The sequence below is a fragment of the Arachis duranensis genome, chromosome 5, assembly GCF_000817695.3.
Source record: "Arachis duranensis cultivar V14167 chromosome 5, aradu.V14167.gnm2.J7QH, whole genome shotgun sequence".
Classification (NCBI taxonomy): Eukaryota; Viridiplantae; Streptophyta; class Magnoliopsida; order Fabales; family Fabaceae; genus Arachis; species Arachis duranensis.
In genome coordinates this window covers 96,845,688-96,852,259 of record NC_029776.3, presented here as the reverse complement: position 1 = coordinate 96,852,259, position 6,572 = coordinate 96,845,688, and the positions used below count along the sequence as shown (strand labels likewise).

General features: G+C 29.1%; 1 long non-coding RNA gene across 1 annotated transcript; it reads right to left on the bottom strand.

Annotated features, from left to right (window-relative positions):
* Positions 1–2,079: 2,079 nt before the first annotated feature.
* LOC127747463 (uncharacterized) lies at positions 2,080–4,799 on the bottom strand. Its single transcript, XR_008009294.1, has 2 exons — positions 4,651–4,799; positions 2,080–2,388 (listed from the first exon to the last, which is right to left on the bottom strand). It is a non-coding gene; the product is annotated as an uncharacterized LOC127747463 (long non-coding RNA).
* Positions 4,800–6,572: the final 1,773 nt, after the last annotated feature.

Below are 6,572 nucleotides of genomic sequence, written 5' to 3'. Positions count from 1 at the left end.
TTTATTTTCAGACGTATGTATATGAAAAATTTTAATTGATCCGGCAATTTTTTTCTTCTTCTTAATTTAAAGGTTTAACTTTCATTAAAATCAAGCCTCTAGATTAAATAAATAAAATAAGCCAATAAGTAAAGCTTTCTTTCACTTAAGATTATTATTGGTCCATTGATCTTGTCTTAACTAATTTTCTAAAATTTAGAATATATTTAGATATAATTTATTGTTACATACTTAGAAAGATAAGAGAGAATAATAAAAAATTATATCTATTCAAATTATGTAAAACGATATAATATATGAGTATTTATAGGTGTTAAAAAAATTGACATAATAAAATATAATATTTTATAATAAATATTTAGATATATTAGATAATTTTAATAAATATTAATTAATCTTAATATATTCTAATATCTCTTTTCAAACTCAAATGATAATTTAAATTTAAAATTTATTTAAAAATAAAAAGAACGCAGACAGAACTTAAAAAAAAATACAGACAAAAATGTCAGAAGAGTGATAAATTGGCAAAAAACTGTTAACAAAGTGACAAAGTGTGGGAGAATAATAAATTGTGAGATGACTAAAAATATTTAATTTCTTCACGAGAATAAATAAGTAGTGAATAATAATGATATTTGACTCATTAGATTTAGAAAGACAAGACAGATAAATTAAACTAATAAGTGAAATAAGAAAAGATTAAAACAGTGACAAAAAAAATAACACCCAAAAAAAATGTGAAAACACAATAATTTTATAAGAAGAAAAACAATTTATTATTATTAATTGATTCTAATATATTATAACGCGTGATTAGTCTATTACAAATTTAAATTGCTTAATCAATATGTCGGCTGTATACCTTTTACGAAGTAATACTGCACTGTTTTGACGCCATATTAGTGTGTCATTGTCGCTTCTTCATGCTTCTATATGTATGTCGTTGGATATTTGCAATTATAAATTTCTATGATATTAATTATTGAGCCAATTAGATATCCGCCTATAAAGATACATGGTGGCTTTGGCTAATCACATGGACTATGATTTTTTTATGCTGTCCAACGCAAACCAAACAACATTAGCCCTACACTAAGCTTTGTTTGTTTGAGTTACTGAAATGGAAGAGATATGGGAGGAAAGAAGAGAAAATTAGGAGATGAAATATTTAAAATTCGTTTGTTTGGCTAAGAAGTGGAAAAGAAGTATGGGAAGGAATATTGTATTAACATATTGCAAAATACAGTTTTCCACTAAAAAAATTCCACTCCACTTATAAAATTAATTTTTACTCTTTTTTTTTGAAGACTCAGGATTTGCGGTTAGAATTTTAAATTTAAAATTAAAAAATTTTAAAAATTTGACAAAAAAAGTTAATTTTTTAATAAAAAAATTTAATATTATCTTTTTTTTTTATCTTAGAATGACAAAAAAATTCGCAAAACAATATCAACAAAAATTATTCGCGATAGAAATCTAAATAGAAACTGATAAAACATCCATGGATATAGAAATAGGGCATGGGTATGCGTCTCAAAGAGATCTTTTAAATTCGTACAATGTAAAATAATCATATTATCGACAAAGACTTATGTTATGTTATTATGATAAAAAGAAAGTTTTATGTTAGTTTTTTAAATATTTTTTTATAGTGAATATGTTGTATATTTTTAATTTATATGTTATATTAAGTTAAATTGTATTAGATTATATTAAATTGTATTGAATTGTGTTTTTTAATTAATTTTTTTAATTTTTTAAAGTAATATCTATAGTCTATAGATATCTATGAGTATCCATCTTTTTGGTAGAAACAACTAAATAAAAACTCATCAAAAAAATCGATAAAAAGCAAAAAAAAAAATTTTTAATAAACAGACATAAGGAGTGTAACATCCTACCACACACAGTCTTATGCTTAAGTTATAAAGTTGAGGTGGCAAGGTATTATGACCTCTAAAAGTAAAAATGTATATATAATAATAGTAGTTGAAGGAATTTATACCGAGAAGCCTTTAAAGAAAAATTTAAAACAAAAATCGTAACGCTCATGTAAACGGAAAAATGCGTGCGAAGAAACCTAAGATTCATAAGTATAATAAATAGAAAGCAGGAATAGAGGGTCAAAAGTACTAACAAGTTCCTAACTCAGCCTGTGAAACTAAGGCTGGCCGAAGAATATTTACATACTTATATACATAATCCGAAACCCAAAATACATAGATAAAACCCTAGTTCTCCATAAACCTCTAGGAGGAGCAAATAAACAAGTATATAAAAGGAGAATTTATATATACATATATCAAAATGTTAAAAGAAACCCCAAAAGAAACCACTTCGCTTCAGAAGCTCCAGATACCTAGCGAGGTGCCTCTCAACCTGCATCTGAAAAACAGAACATAGTATGGGTTGAGAACTGGAGGTTCTCAGCATAGTAAAGGTGTCATGCACATAAGATATATGGTCCTCGGAATGCCAGAGGCAATCTTAGAACGCCAACACTCAGATTATAAATCTTAAGGGACTAAAACAGAAACCATAAGCAAGGGTAGATATCTAAGGTTCTTAAGATTCTAACTTAATCCTAACTTAATCTCTCAAATTACAATCCGCTTACTGTCTCATTCAACTCTAACCCTTACCACTGACCCAACCAGTCACGACCTATGCCCCAAATCAAACCAGCTCAGCCTTCGGTCCAAATAAACTCAACCCGGCCTCTGGCCCATTTCAAATAAAATCAACATTATCACCTGTCCACCACCAAGGTACTCAAAACAGAAAGATAATCACAAACACAAGCAAATACAAGGCAAACACATTTAAAGACCAGTTACAGCAAATATCACAGTTATCAGTTAAACAGAATTTATCAGATAGGCAAACCAAAATAATTATGCACACCCAAACAAAACAAACAAATGCAACATGATGCATGCCTGTCCTACTAGCCGTGAGCTCATGTATTAGTTACTTTGCTAGAACCCGACACATCTGGTAGCTAACCCAGACATTGGTCTCTAGGTTGCGCATCTTCAGGAGGATCATAAACGAAGGAGAGTACCTTACCACATCGAAGGAGTGTGTCTTTCCACATTCTCCTGGAGGATATACGAAGGAGAGTGTCTTTCCACATCAAAGAGAGTGTGCCTTTCCACCTTGCAACCAGAGAAGAATGTGGAAGAAACAATACGAAGGAAAGTGCCTTTCGACATTGAAGGAGTGTGCCTTTCCACCTTCCCCACACCCTCATCACGACAAGAGAGGGAACTTCCATCCTCAACTTGCCATCCGAATACATTTTCAAGTTAATATGCAAGCGGGATCGCACCCAAACCTTGTCATCTTGACCATTTTGGCCACATACATATCTCGACCATTCCGACCACACACACATCTCGGTTCAATTACTCTAGACCTTTCTTTACTTCCAAGTAACCTTGCTTTCCATAGCCTAATCTCCTCACTTTCAACCTTTACCTCATCTCCAAGTTAACTCTATTTCCTAACTCCATTTTATTACTAAGCTTACTATCCAAATTTAGAACTAACAGTGTGAAAACAGAGGTTTAGGAGGTCATATTGGCTTGAAAACACAAAATAATGATCTACTAAAAAATAGGGGTATGTGTACGCATGTCATATGTATGCGTACGCCTACGTACAATTTTGCCTAGGTCACGTGTACGCGTGAGCGTGCATATTGACCCATTTCGCGTACGCATATACACGAGGCAGTAGCTATCACATGCGTATGAGAGAGTATGCGTACGCATGCGTGGGTTTTTAGTTAAAATTTTGGCTAAGTTAAAAAGCTACAGAATTTCAATTTAAAACCTCAAATTTCTGATGCGCATAATTTTTTCGTTTTAAAACATTTTTCATCCGTTTTTCGAACGACATAAACTTCACGGACCCAATTTTCATATGAAATAAGTTTGAAACTATTTAGGGGTCCGAAAGACAAATTATGGCTCGCCGAAGTTCGACTAAAAATTAATTTTATACAAAATTTCTCAACCTCTATTTTTCATTAACAACCCACTCAAACCTCAACATTCAATATATATAATTTAACACATTTCAGCACCACAACATACCAATCATATTAACACAATATCACCCCCTTCCATCACCCATTATTCCTCATTTTTACCAAACTATCATACATAAACTTCACTTCATTATTGCCAACTTACCACTCATCATCAAACCATCAATCATCATTTCTAATTCCATCATAAACAACAAACACCAACAAATTCTCAATCCACATCCACAATATTATAAAAAAAATACTAAACAATTAACATACTCATACATTCATTCTTATCCTATGGTCATCTAGCCTAAGTTTTCAAGTACCCAACCTCCACAAAGTTCCAAAACTCACAATTCAAACTCCAACGTATACACTTATACATCTAATTTCACATATATCACCATACATACTCCAAATTCACAATTTAACATATTGGAACCAAAATTGGCTCTTACCTTATTTGTGCCCCAATTAAACTAAAGCCCACTAATTCCACAAGTCAATTTGATCCTATAATATCAATTTAACTAAAATCTCAACACCAAAATTTTAACATTTATGAATTGAAGAAGAGAGAATAGGAGCTGAGAATATGATTTTCTCACCTTGAAAGGTACCGGACTTTGTAGAGCTCGTCACTGCGATCGCGTGGCCGCAAACAATGCGGCGATCAGAGCTCCGAATCAAAAGTTATCTTGGTTTAAAGATTGAGTTAGGGTTTGAGAATCTCCTTCCTTCTCTCTTTTCATTGTGCAGCGTGGAAGTGATGAAGAAGAAGGGTAATGAAGTGAAGCTCATGTTTTAAATATATTGGGTTGGGTTTTGGGTTTATTTTGGGTTCGGTTCGATCAATTCGGTCTATTTGACCTAATTTTGGACCGAATTTTTTAAAATTAATGGCAAAATTTTTATTTAATTTTTTTATCATATTAAACTATAAAAAATACAATTTTAATTATCTTAATCAATAATTAATTTATTAACTAATTATTTACTAATTTCTCGAATTTTACGAGATATACCGTCCCTACATGTACCATTGTCATCCTTATTCTTTATCCTCACTTTTCTTGATTTTCTCTTTTCTAGATGTTCATCATGTCCATGATTTACATACCAAAACTTTTTTTTGTTTTTATTTTTCCTCTTCATCGTTAGGTTGGAAAATTTGAACATTAAGCATTATACATTCTATGATATATAATAGACCAATTATATTCTGCAATTTGGTTTCTTATATTCACTGAAATATTAATAAAATATTAAATTCAGATATTCTTAATTATATTTATCATTTTACATGTTATTAATTAATAATATTTAATATATATTACATAATTACTTCTATTAAAAGTATATAATAATCTTTTAGGATAATCCTTAATAATTTCCTTTCTTTCAAACTTTAATCTAAATAAATAATGAAATTAAATTATTATTAATTTTTTTCTCCAATTTTTTTATCCAAAAATGCGTATAATTAAAATATTGATTTTTATTTCAAGAAATATCATTCCTATGAATACAATTTTTAGAAAGGACTTCGCCAAGTATGAATTATTCTCATATTTGTTTTCAAATACTAAAGAGTATTTTATAATATATCAAGAAATAAATTATTTTATATTTGACTGAGTTTAACTACTTCAAACGATAAATTGTATAGTTTGTCAAAAATACGCTTAATAATTCAAATTAAATAATTAAATTTACCTGATACATATAAAAAAATTTACATATAAATATAGACACAATATCTCAATTTTTTGGATAATTTTTTTTTGAATTTTCAAAAATAACTCCAGTATCAAATATCTTGAAATAAAAATATTATTAACTCTATTTAAAAAAAATTTAAATATAATATAATAAAAAATTATCATTTTTATATTAAAAAGTTTCTTGAATTTTTAAAATACTCCTAATATCAAATGTTTTTAATTAAAATTGGTATGATTAAAATTCTCAATTTTTTACATTAAAAATTATAAAACATAATTTACATATAAATACATACAAAATTCTTGATTTTCTAAATTAAAATTTTTATCTAAATTTCCAAAAAAAAACAATATATGGAATAACTTGAACTAAAACATTTTTTTCTTAATATTAAATGATGTAAGTCCACATACTATAAAATTCATATCATAGTTGAACTGCGGATTTTTTTTCTTTCTTGTAGGCATTTTGAGAATCAATCTTAGCTGGCGCGTGGTTACAAATCAATCTTTTGGTGTGCGAGACTGACTCTATGAGGTATTTTCGTTACTCTATTGGAAGGCTCCCTTAGATAATGCTGAAAAGGAGGTGCCTGACCGAATCTTTGAGTTGAAGTTCTTGCATACTTGGGATATTCATTGAACTCATTGATAGGTTGGTTAATCAAGTAGTGGACCATCTGGCTAAGCACGGTGCACTTGTGGATGCAAGAGAAATATTTTGGGAGTAAATGGTCAAAATAATTATAATTTTTGAAAAAAAATTAATTAAATTCGTTTTTTAAATATTTTAAATTAGTCAATTA